Source organism: Octodon degus, unplaced genomic scaffold (genome assembly GCF_000260255.1).
Source record: "Octodon degus isolate 3935 unplaced genomic scaffold, OctDeg1.0 scaffold00128, whole genome shotgun sequence".
Lineage (NCBI taxonomy): Eukaryota > Metazoa > Chordata > Mammalia > Rodentia > Octodontidae > Octodon > Octodon degus.
The window spans coordinates 4,405,396-4,415,357 of NW_004524704.1; positions in this window are offsets into that span (position 1 = coordinate 4,405,396).

Sequence of the window (9,962 nt, forward strand, 5' to 3'; positions counted from 1 at the left end):
TCACATGTAAATATGCATTCATTTTGTGGTTCCAAAGACTCTGGCTATTGTGGAGATTTTATCATTTTTTAAAGTATGTTTTCCTTGACTTTTTAAACTAAATGTATATATTTAATATTTTACAGTAGTAGGACATAACTCCTGAAAGATTGTGTGAAGGATAGCCATTTGGAAAACAAATAAATATTCCTGCTTAACATTTCCTCAGTAGTTTCTTCAAAAACAAAACATGCTCTGAACTTAAAGTGATGAAAATTTTTACTGAACATATTGAAAAATTTCTTCCAAATCTTTATTGAGTAAGGTTGATTAAGCTGACAAACTAGTAAACCTATCACAGTGAGGAGGGAATAATGTATTTTAATCCAGCAGTTTTATAGAAGTCCTTAGAGTTCAGAGTCAGATGTGGCAGGAAAATACTGCACTTAGTATTTTCCGGCTTCAGAAATTACACCTCCATAACTAACATAAGGCCTGGGGCCCTGGGAGCTAGCCCAGCAGAATAAGCACTTGCCTGGCAATTCCTGAGTTCAATCCCTGGTACCACAAAACAAACAAACAAACAAACAAACAACAACAGCAACAACAACAACAAAAACCTAACATAAGGTCAATGGAATTCTCAAGTATGGTGCATAATTTCTTTAATCATAATCATTTCACCACAAATGTAATTTCTCTTAGGTTCATTGGATACTTCTAATTCACCAGTTATTAGCCAAATCCTGCTAAAGAAATTCAATTAAAAAATGATATTGGGAAAGTTCAGTTACATATGTGCAAAGTTCCCAACTAATTGACCATACTATTCTATACCCATACACAGATCCTTGGTTTGTGAGCCCAAGGGGAATCTTGTTAATGACTTTCTGGGGGCTCTTAAGCACGTATTTCTCCAGGTTCTCATAACATAATTAGTAAAACTATGATGCCCACTTAGAGATTTCAAGGTTTTTCTTGGTTTCAGATTCTATGACTCTTATTTGGCTCTCATGTACGTATTCAGGATGAGAATGACCAAATTAATTATCTTAAAGATAGTTTTGATTTGTGTCTCATTGCTCATTGATTCATCTTTATATTTCATTTTTTGCTGTGGTTTACTTTTAAATGATAACATGCTCTGACACTCTAATATAGTATCGGATCTTGTTTACATAAAGTTAATTGTCCTGCAAAGAAGTAATCTAGAAAGGAAGCTACTGGAAAGGTAGCTTTATTCATGGGAAGTCAGTCCACCTAAATCTAACTGTGAGTCAACAGTTAAGCACCTCTGTGCTTTTGTTTATGAAGTTGACAGAATTTTAGCTTGGCTGAATGGAACTCAGTGCACAGCGACAGGAATTTGGTGGCCCAAAACACCTTTGGAGAGCAGACTAAAAACTCTGCTTAAGCAGCCTCACATTGGAATGGACTGAATTATTTCCATGTCTGATTCTCATGATTCTGCAAAAACTACTTCCTAGACATAAAAATAGGCTGTTAGCAGGCATTGGAATGGTGGCTCCCTTCTACCATAGTAACGCAGGTTCTTGGTGAGGGAGGAGCCCACAAAGCAGAACAGGTCCTATTCCTAACCACAGTTTCCTCACCTCCAAGGAAATAATGTCTTTTTTTAAAAAAAAAAAAAAAAGAATCACATAACTTTTGAGGTGTTGATATTACTGAGAATACTGAGATATTGTGGACACATTCTTGGAAGTGAAAGGTACTCTAAAAATACAGATGCCATTGACCTGGCACCAGCAGGCTCTTACTCCATCCTTTCCTTCATCCTCCTCCACCCCTGCAGTCTATCTTCAGTACAAGTAGCATCCAAATATAAAGCAGATGGGTCATGTCCCATTCCAAGGGATCTTGAAATGTCTGTACTTAGAAAAGGATAAAGCTAAAGCTGTGTTTTAAGTGACCTAAACTAGGACACCAAGAGCAGCTGGTCTTGTTTCCAGCTGGATTCCTCAGCCTGCCAGGGAGAACGACAAGGCAAGTTACCGTGACAAATTCTCCTCTCCAGGGCTTGGGGATCAGTGTAAGGCAAGAAAGCTTGTAAGTTCAGAGAAAATCGAACAACAAATAAGAAGCACAACAAAAATAAAAATTATTCCGATCTGGATCCTTTAAAAATAAAATAATTCATTTAAAAGTGTTGCTATCACACTTAGCCCAGTGGCATACATTTTATGTTTCTATAAACATATAAATAATCTGCTTCTAAATTTATTAGTTGTTCAACACTCAGGATAAGTATATAGGTATTTGAAACTATGATGTATAATAACTACATTCAGACAATGGGATAGATACATGTAAAGGCTTGATCTACAATACCAAAAATGCAGAATGAATCAATAATTAAAGCGGAGTCTTCACTTACTCTATTGTTTATCAAATATCCATCTTGTTTCAGACATGATGTTAATATATATATATATATACATATCACATATTTTATGTATATATATTTCCACTAAATTCTTATTATAACTGCATAAAACATCACTAGTGTTCATTTTATGAATGTAGAAAACAATGTTAAGGGAAATACGCTATAAATATTTATACAATTGGATAGTGGTAAATCAAAGTGCCCAATTCAATCTTACTATGATTAAGTACTAATTGTGGGGCAGACACATTTTTTCCAATTATCACTGATATTATTCTGCTTTGATCTCTGTACTGCTGTTCATACTACTATGTTGTCCAAGCAAACTAGATTGAGTATAAATCTACTAATTCAAAGAGTAGATATTAGAGCACAGTGACTATAAAGGGTGATTCTTTTGGCCTTAGAGATAGCTCTTAGAGACAGTCAGAGGCCAGATGATTTTGCATGACTGTGTTCCTTTTGCCTCCTGGTACGTGGGAAAATGTGCTACGTGCAGTGACATCTAGCTGGGAAGTATGAGGGAAGAGATGTGCTCTGGTATACGAAAAAATAGGCGCCTCCCACAGGGATGCTCCGTGTTCTTCTCCCCTCCATGCAGCTGACAGAGGAGACCTTCCTGGGAACTCAAAAGGCTTAAGCACAGCAGAAACACACAATGCAGAGACTCAGCGTCCCCAAATCACTGTGCAGAAGAGAGCCCTGTCAGAGAACTAGTAATATTGAATTTAAACTTTTCTGTGAAGAGATATGTTTGAGCCTATGCTGCGTGGCACGTATGCTGCATGTGCTAAGAGAGTGTGCAATGGAAAGACTTTTGAAAACTAAATTAAACTGAAGGATATTTCATATGTGTGTATAGTGGGAGTCCACAGTCTATGTGAGGGATTGAAACACCTAGACATAGGTAAGAAAAATGACTTGGTTTCTTCAAGGAAAGGTTTGAACATAAAGGTAAAGTGCAAGGGTAGGAGAAGATAGTAGCTGTAGATGAAAGAAGTCTCTTTTCTATGTATTTAGTACAGGGTCTACAGGGTCTCACTATATAGATCAGATTCATAGTGATTTCTCCTGTTCTCAGCCTCCTAAGCACTGGGATTACAGGCACACCCCACCACCCCCAATCTCAGTTACCCTCTCAGTCTGCCCTGGGAGTGGGGCCATCACGGCATGCTGGGGATCAAACCCAGGTCCCTGTGCCTGCCTAAGCAGCCCCTTTAATCCTCTGAGCTATCTGGCTGGCCCTGAAAATAGTCTTGAAGTCATTCCAGTCAAGAGAAATAGCAACAGACACAAATGAAGGGTTTCAAAAGAAATGTATTAAGTATTCAAGGAAGCATGAAATATGCGATGATTACCTAGATAGGTGGTGATATGTGGGTTTCTGTTATGATAGTGTTATGCTTTTTTGGAAAAAAGAATCCTTATTATACACAGACTACTTAAATATTAACAGATAGACAAAACCTATGGGAGTTGCTTTAAACTAATATTTTGGGGGATGAGTAGGAAGATTAAGGTTAGCTTTGGGTACATGATTTCTGCAGCTGGAAGATGGCTTCATGAGGTTCATTATAATTTCTCCACTTTCGTATATGCCTGCAATTGTTCTAGAATTTGAAATGTTAACAAATAAGAAAATGCTTCTGATTGCACTAGAAAGGTGATCCCAAGATAATGAATATGTAGTACTAGGAAGTCCTGGAAAATTACTCTGCCACCTTCAGCATTGCAAAAAAATTCTTCTGGGGAGGCCATCTAATCTTCATATAGACGAATGGAATAGGAGAACTAAGACACCTGGGAAATGACTTCCAGGAAAGCCTGGGCAAGAAGCAAAACCTGGTGTGGGAATACTTGCCCAGCTGATACCAGTAAGAACGTAGCCTTGGTCTCTTGTGGCTCAGTAGGGATCTGGAGCAGGGGTGGTGGCAGGGAAGAGGCACAGAACTCACTGGACATGGGAGTAAGAAACGACTATCAATGACCTGTGGGAGGTCCAAGAGACATGATTCACACTCAGTGGAACATTCAATGGCAGCAGGGGACATGGGGCTTGCTAATGTCTCGTGTCAAGTGAGGGATGCTACAGTCCTACACTGGAAATTTTTCCACTGTACTTTTTCTGCATGAATATTAGAACTAGGTCAGGGTGTTTTTCTGTGTTTCCATGACTTTTGGAAAGTTGTGCAGTTGGTATGTTTTGGGTAGCGCTAACTCCTGAGTGGCTGAGGGTTCTCGTGCCCAAAATCCCGAGTGGTCTAGCCTCATCTGCCATGTCAGTGGGACACATCTGAGCAAGATGCAGCATGCAGCTCCCAGGGGACCGACCACTGACCACTCCTTGCTGAGATCTGACCCTGCTCCTCCTTATCTGTGGCTGGCACAGCCCACAGGCTCTGTACAAAAGTTCATGTGTTCAGGTGTGTCCTTCAGATCAGCCCTGGGGATGACGTTGGCATACGAACAGTATAAGAAGGAAAGAACTGCCATCCACTGGAGCAGAAATGACCACCCCCGCCACACACACCTGGTTCCACTCTAGGCCTGTGTTTGTCCCCAGGCCCCATGGCTGGATCTTGACCACCATGTAGCAGACAGTGAGGAAGAGGACCATGAACCAAGAGGTGAGGCCGGAGGGCAAGCTTGTGGGATCCATGTCTGACAGGGTGGATGTTAGAGCTGATGTGGGTGTGGGCTGGCTGTTTTGGTGGGCAGCCAGCAGCCTCTTCTCTCCTTGGTCTCAGGGTGCCAGGGAGCTATGGGATTCCAGCCAGAAGGATCCTTCCTGTGGGCTCCACTTGGCTCCACTTAGGTGGGTGGAGCACAGAGGAGGATAGGGGCAGAGCTTTTGGGGGCAGGGCTTGGTCTGGGGGGTATGACATGAGTGGGCCCTAAAGTGGGCCCTCAGAAATCCAGAGTCATCCAGGTCACTGATGCTTTGAGCTGAGCAGGCAGATGCCCCAGCAAAAATCCAGTAAAGACAGTTGTCACCAGGAAGGGGAGCCCTGTGAGATGGCTCTGGGCACTGCAAGTCATCTGGCTCCAGCAGCTCTGAGAAGTGACATCATTTATCACCCAAATGAGTGGTTTCCCAGGGAATTGGGATGAGAGTAGGTTCAATCCATGGATGCCCAGGGCCTTAGGGCTCTGGTTCAGGGGAGGGCCCCAAATGTATCCAGGAGGTCAACCCCACTGTTTTATCCCACTGTCACTCCACCAGTATCAGAACTTTTAGACATCCTGGGCCAGACTCTTGGCTTCATCCAGGCGGAAAGTGTCCTCCATGGGCCATGCACCAATAGCACAGGAGTTTATGGTGCTTGGTCCTCACCACCTCTTGGAGATGGGCAGTAAATCACAGGGAAATATGAAGAAGTCTGTGGACGTGTAGACCTTCATCCGCTGATGTGTCTGGATCACCAGCCTCTGGGCCACATACTCCTTGTAGTAAGTAGTCTTTTTTTTGTGGAACTGGGGATTGAACTCAGGCCTTTGCGCTTGCCAGGGAAGCACTTATTCCACTGAGCCATCTCCCCGGCAAGTAAGTATTCTTGGGAGGAGGTAATGGCCCCTGTAATCCAGTATAGTGGCAAATGACAGTGAATGAAGATAAGTCCCTACCAAAGAGATGAGTATGGCAGAACAACGAAGTTTTTATTGGGAGCTTGTGACCAACACCCTGACTTTGAGTCAGGACTTCCAAATTGGTGCCTTTAATTTCTACCTCCAGGTTATAGTCTTTCCAGTTTCCATAGTAACCACATTCCTTCATTTCCTCATTTTCATAAATTTTACAAGAATGTCACACAATTGCCACACGGTTTACATTTCCCAGACACTGTTGACCATCTGCCTGTCATGGGATGGTGTATTTCAATGTTCACCCTATTCCCCAAGTTGTTCTAACTCTGTGTTCCTATTTTATGACTTCATTTTATCTAAGTGGCTTTATGGCTAGCTACATGGGAAGGGGTGATGGAGTGGGTTTATGTACATTTAAGTGAATGTAAGTGACCCTCCTTTAAAATGGAGTTACTTTTCTTCCATCACCAGTAGAGCATGATGGTACTCAGCAGGTCATCCAGGGAAAACTTATTCTCCAGGCCTCCCTCCTTCAGATCTTGGAATTCTGCTTTGGTTCAGGGTGAAAAACATCTTCAGGATGTAGGCAGCCACTCCCACAGGAGACTGGTTCATGTCATAGCCCAGATAGGAAGGAGCAGAAAGGGGCTCAGGCCCAGGCACTGCCTACCCTAGTGCTGGGCTTTTGGTACCCAATTTCCCCTAATCCTAGCTGCTCCACTCTTGACGTGAGCCAGGATAATCTCTTCCAGATGTTTTGGACTTTCACGCTCTCCATGCACATCTTCTTTCAGAGTGAAAGATCTGTGGTTCCCAGTTCTGGACATTGTAAAGAAGATTTAAATTGGTGGGAGTAACTAGATCCCAGTCTGGAAAGATACATTTGTGTGTTTCCCTACAGAGCACCTCAGAGTGGAAAAGTTACAAGGGAGATCTTTCTCTAAGTCCCTTAGGAGGTGGATTAAATTGGAGTTGACTTCATAGACACTATGAAGTTTAAACTTTGAATTCAGCTAGGGGCCGAGTTAGGACTGGAAAAATGCTAGCTTCGGCCCAGAACTTAGAAATACCATGGCAATATAAATAGAAGTCCTTTAAATACTTTTAACTGGAACCATGTGGCCATAGGAGATTTATGGCTCTGTAAGAATTGGACGTAGTCCTGAATTTGCATTTCCATAGTGACAGGGACAGATGATATTATCAACTACGGCTCTTGCCTTAAGGTTGTATTTTAACACTTAGCATCACGACATGTAAGGTTCAGCTTTTCATAATAAAGATAAATAATGAATTCTAAAAAGTGGTAGGTAGTAGGTTCACTAAGTATAAGATTTTCCTCAGTTTCACCTGTGTTGCCTATGCCTTTGCGTATAGAAAATATAATGAATAACTATCTACTCAGGGGACTCATTTACACCAAAAAAATAGAAAAATAAATGAAACCTATACACTTTATTTTGAAAGCGGTACTTATATACTGAATTGGACAAATTATTTTGTTAAGAAATTTTGTTTTGGGGACAGCAAGATAACTCAGCAGACTAAGCGCCTGCTCAGGCAAGTGCTGGGACCAGGATTCGATCACCCCATACCGTATGCCATGCCAGCCCTGTCCCCAGGTGTGCTGAGCCATCCACTGAATCCAGGCGTGGTGTTGCATGCCTATAATCCCAGCACTAGAGAGGCTGAAAATAAGAGGATCACTACAAGTCTGAGCTGTGTAGTGAGACCCTGTGCCAAATACATTAACAAAAGATAAGTAAGTTAAAACCTAGTGGAGCCTTCTGGAAATTCATGTGATTAGTTGAGACTCTATTAATATCTATTGCATATTTTACAAACAAATACATCTATATTGTTTATAAACTGAAAAATTATAAGAATATATGAGAAGAGGTTTTGGGTTAAAATAGCTTTTTTTGGTAGAAAAGTAATTAGAAAGATAGGGATTAATATGTAAAGGCTTATGTGTACATAATTCTTGCAGCCTCAACTGTGTTGTCCTTGAGGATTAAAAAAATTATGTTTTCCTGTAGTATAGGAAGGATGTAGTTTACACAGACGTTCCTTGCTTTGCTTTTAAGGTATAGCATGAAGGCCGCAGTGATCTTGCTGTACCTGCTACAGGACATCCTGGTTACTTTCAAATTTTAAAAATTATGAGCAATGTTTCTACACATATTCATGTGTAGGTGAAAATACCAAAGATCAGGTTGCTGGATCGTAAGGTCAGAATCTGTTCAGCTTCGTATGAAGCTGCCTGAGTGATTTTATTAATTTACATTGTCAGGGGCCGGGGAGATGGCTCAGCAGGATAAGTGCTTGACTGACAAATGCAAGGATCTGAGTTCAATCCCCGGTTCCGCCAAAAAAAAAAAAAAAAAAAAAAAAAAAAAAAAATTTACATTGTCACCTATAATGAATCAGTTCCAGTTGTTCATCACCTACCCAACACGTGCTGTAGGCTAGGTCTATGCCCATTGCAGCAGGCATGCAGTAGCATCTAATTTTTGTTTTGATTGGTAATTCCATAGTGATGTATGTAGCTGAGCTTTTTATATGTTTACTTGCCATTTGTTTATTTTCTTTAATATGATGTTCATTCAGTTCTTTTCCCACCTTTAATCATGTTGTTAAACTCCTGCTTAGATTGAAGAAGTCTTTGTGCATTATGAATAAAAATCTTTCAGCAGCTTAGCTGAAGAGATATCTCAGTGGTCTAAGTTCTTGGCTGGCAAGCGCAAGGACCCAGGTTTGATCATAAGTAGTGCATGCTATACTGGCCCTTGAAACTGGGCATGGTGCCACACACCTGTAATCCCGGCTGTGCGGAGGTTGAGACAGGAGGATCACTAGGAGTCCCAGCTGCATGGTGAGACCCTGCACCAAAAAATAAATAAATAAAAGATTAAAAATAAAATCCATCAGCAGCTATGTGCGTGGCAAATATTTTTACTGTCCTCAGATTATCTGCTCACTCTTTTCATATTGTCATTCTCAAACCTCAGGATTTAATTTTAACAAAATCCAGTTGTCAGTTGTTTCTTTGGAGGTCATGCCGATAATGTATTTAAAATGCCTTTGAAATATCTAAAATTATCTAGGTTTTCTCTGAAGCTATATTGTAGAAATTTAGTAGTTTTGCATTTAGATTTCTGATACATTTTAAATCAAATATATAGTTTGTAAGGTCTTTATCTAAATATTTTTTTACACGCTGATGCCCAGGACTGTTTGTTAAAAAGGCCACGGTTAGTCTAGTGCATTGTCTTGACTCCTCAGTTGATGAATAGTTGAGCATACTTCTGCGTGTGTGTCCCTAGCCTCTAATCTATTCCACTGGTCTATTTGCTCCTTCATAGTTACTGAAAAATCTTGATTTCAGTAGCAAGAACTTGGATATTTTCTGCAATTTTGTGTTGTTCCACTCTATCAATATTGAGTTTGTTCATTTGGATTGTGTACCTCTCCATATAAATTTTGGAAACAGCCTTTGATATCTATAAAATAACTTGCTTAAAACTTTGGGACTATGTGTAGTACATTAATATCCAGTTAAAAAGAAATTACAACTTTACAGCTTTCAATTTTACTATCAGCAAACATGAAACATCACTTCATTTTGTTTTATCTACTTTGCTTTTTTAGTCAGAATTTTGAGGCTTTTTTTCAGATAAAGATTATTTATGTTTTGTTAGGTTTACATATGAATTTTTCATTTTTAGGTACTATTCTAGCAGCTTGAAGTTTCCTACAATTAAATGTTATATAAACTTTTAATTTTTGTAAATAGTCATTATCACATTGAGGTAGTTGTGTTCTCCTCCTAGGCTGCTGAGAATTTGTATCATGAAAGGGTGTTGGGGCTGGAGAGATGGCTCAGTGGTCTAAAGCACCTACTTAGAACAAGCTCGGCAAGGCATCAGGGACCGAGGTTCAATCCCCCAGCACCACATGCCAGCCAGCCCTGCCCCCTGGTGGGCTGAGC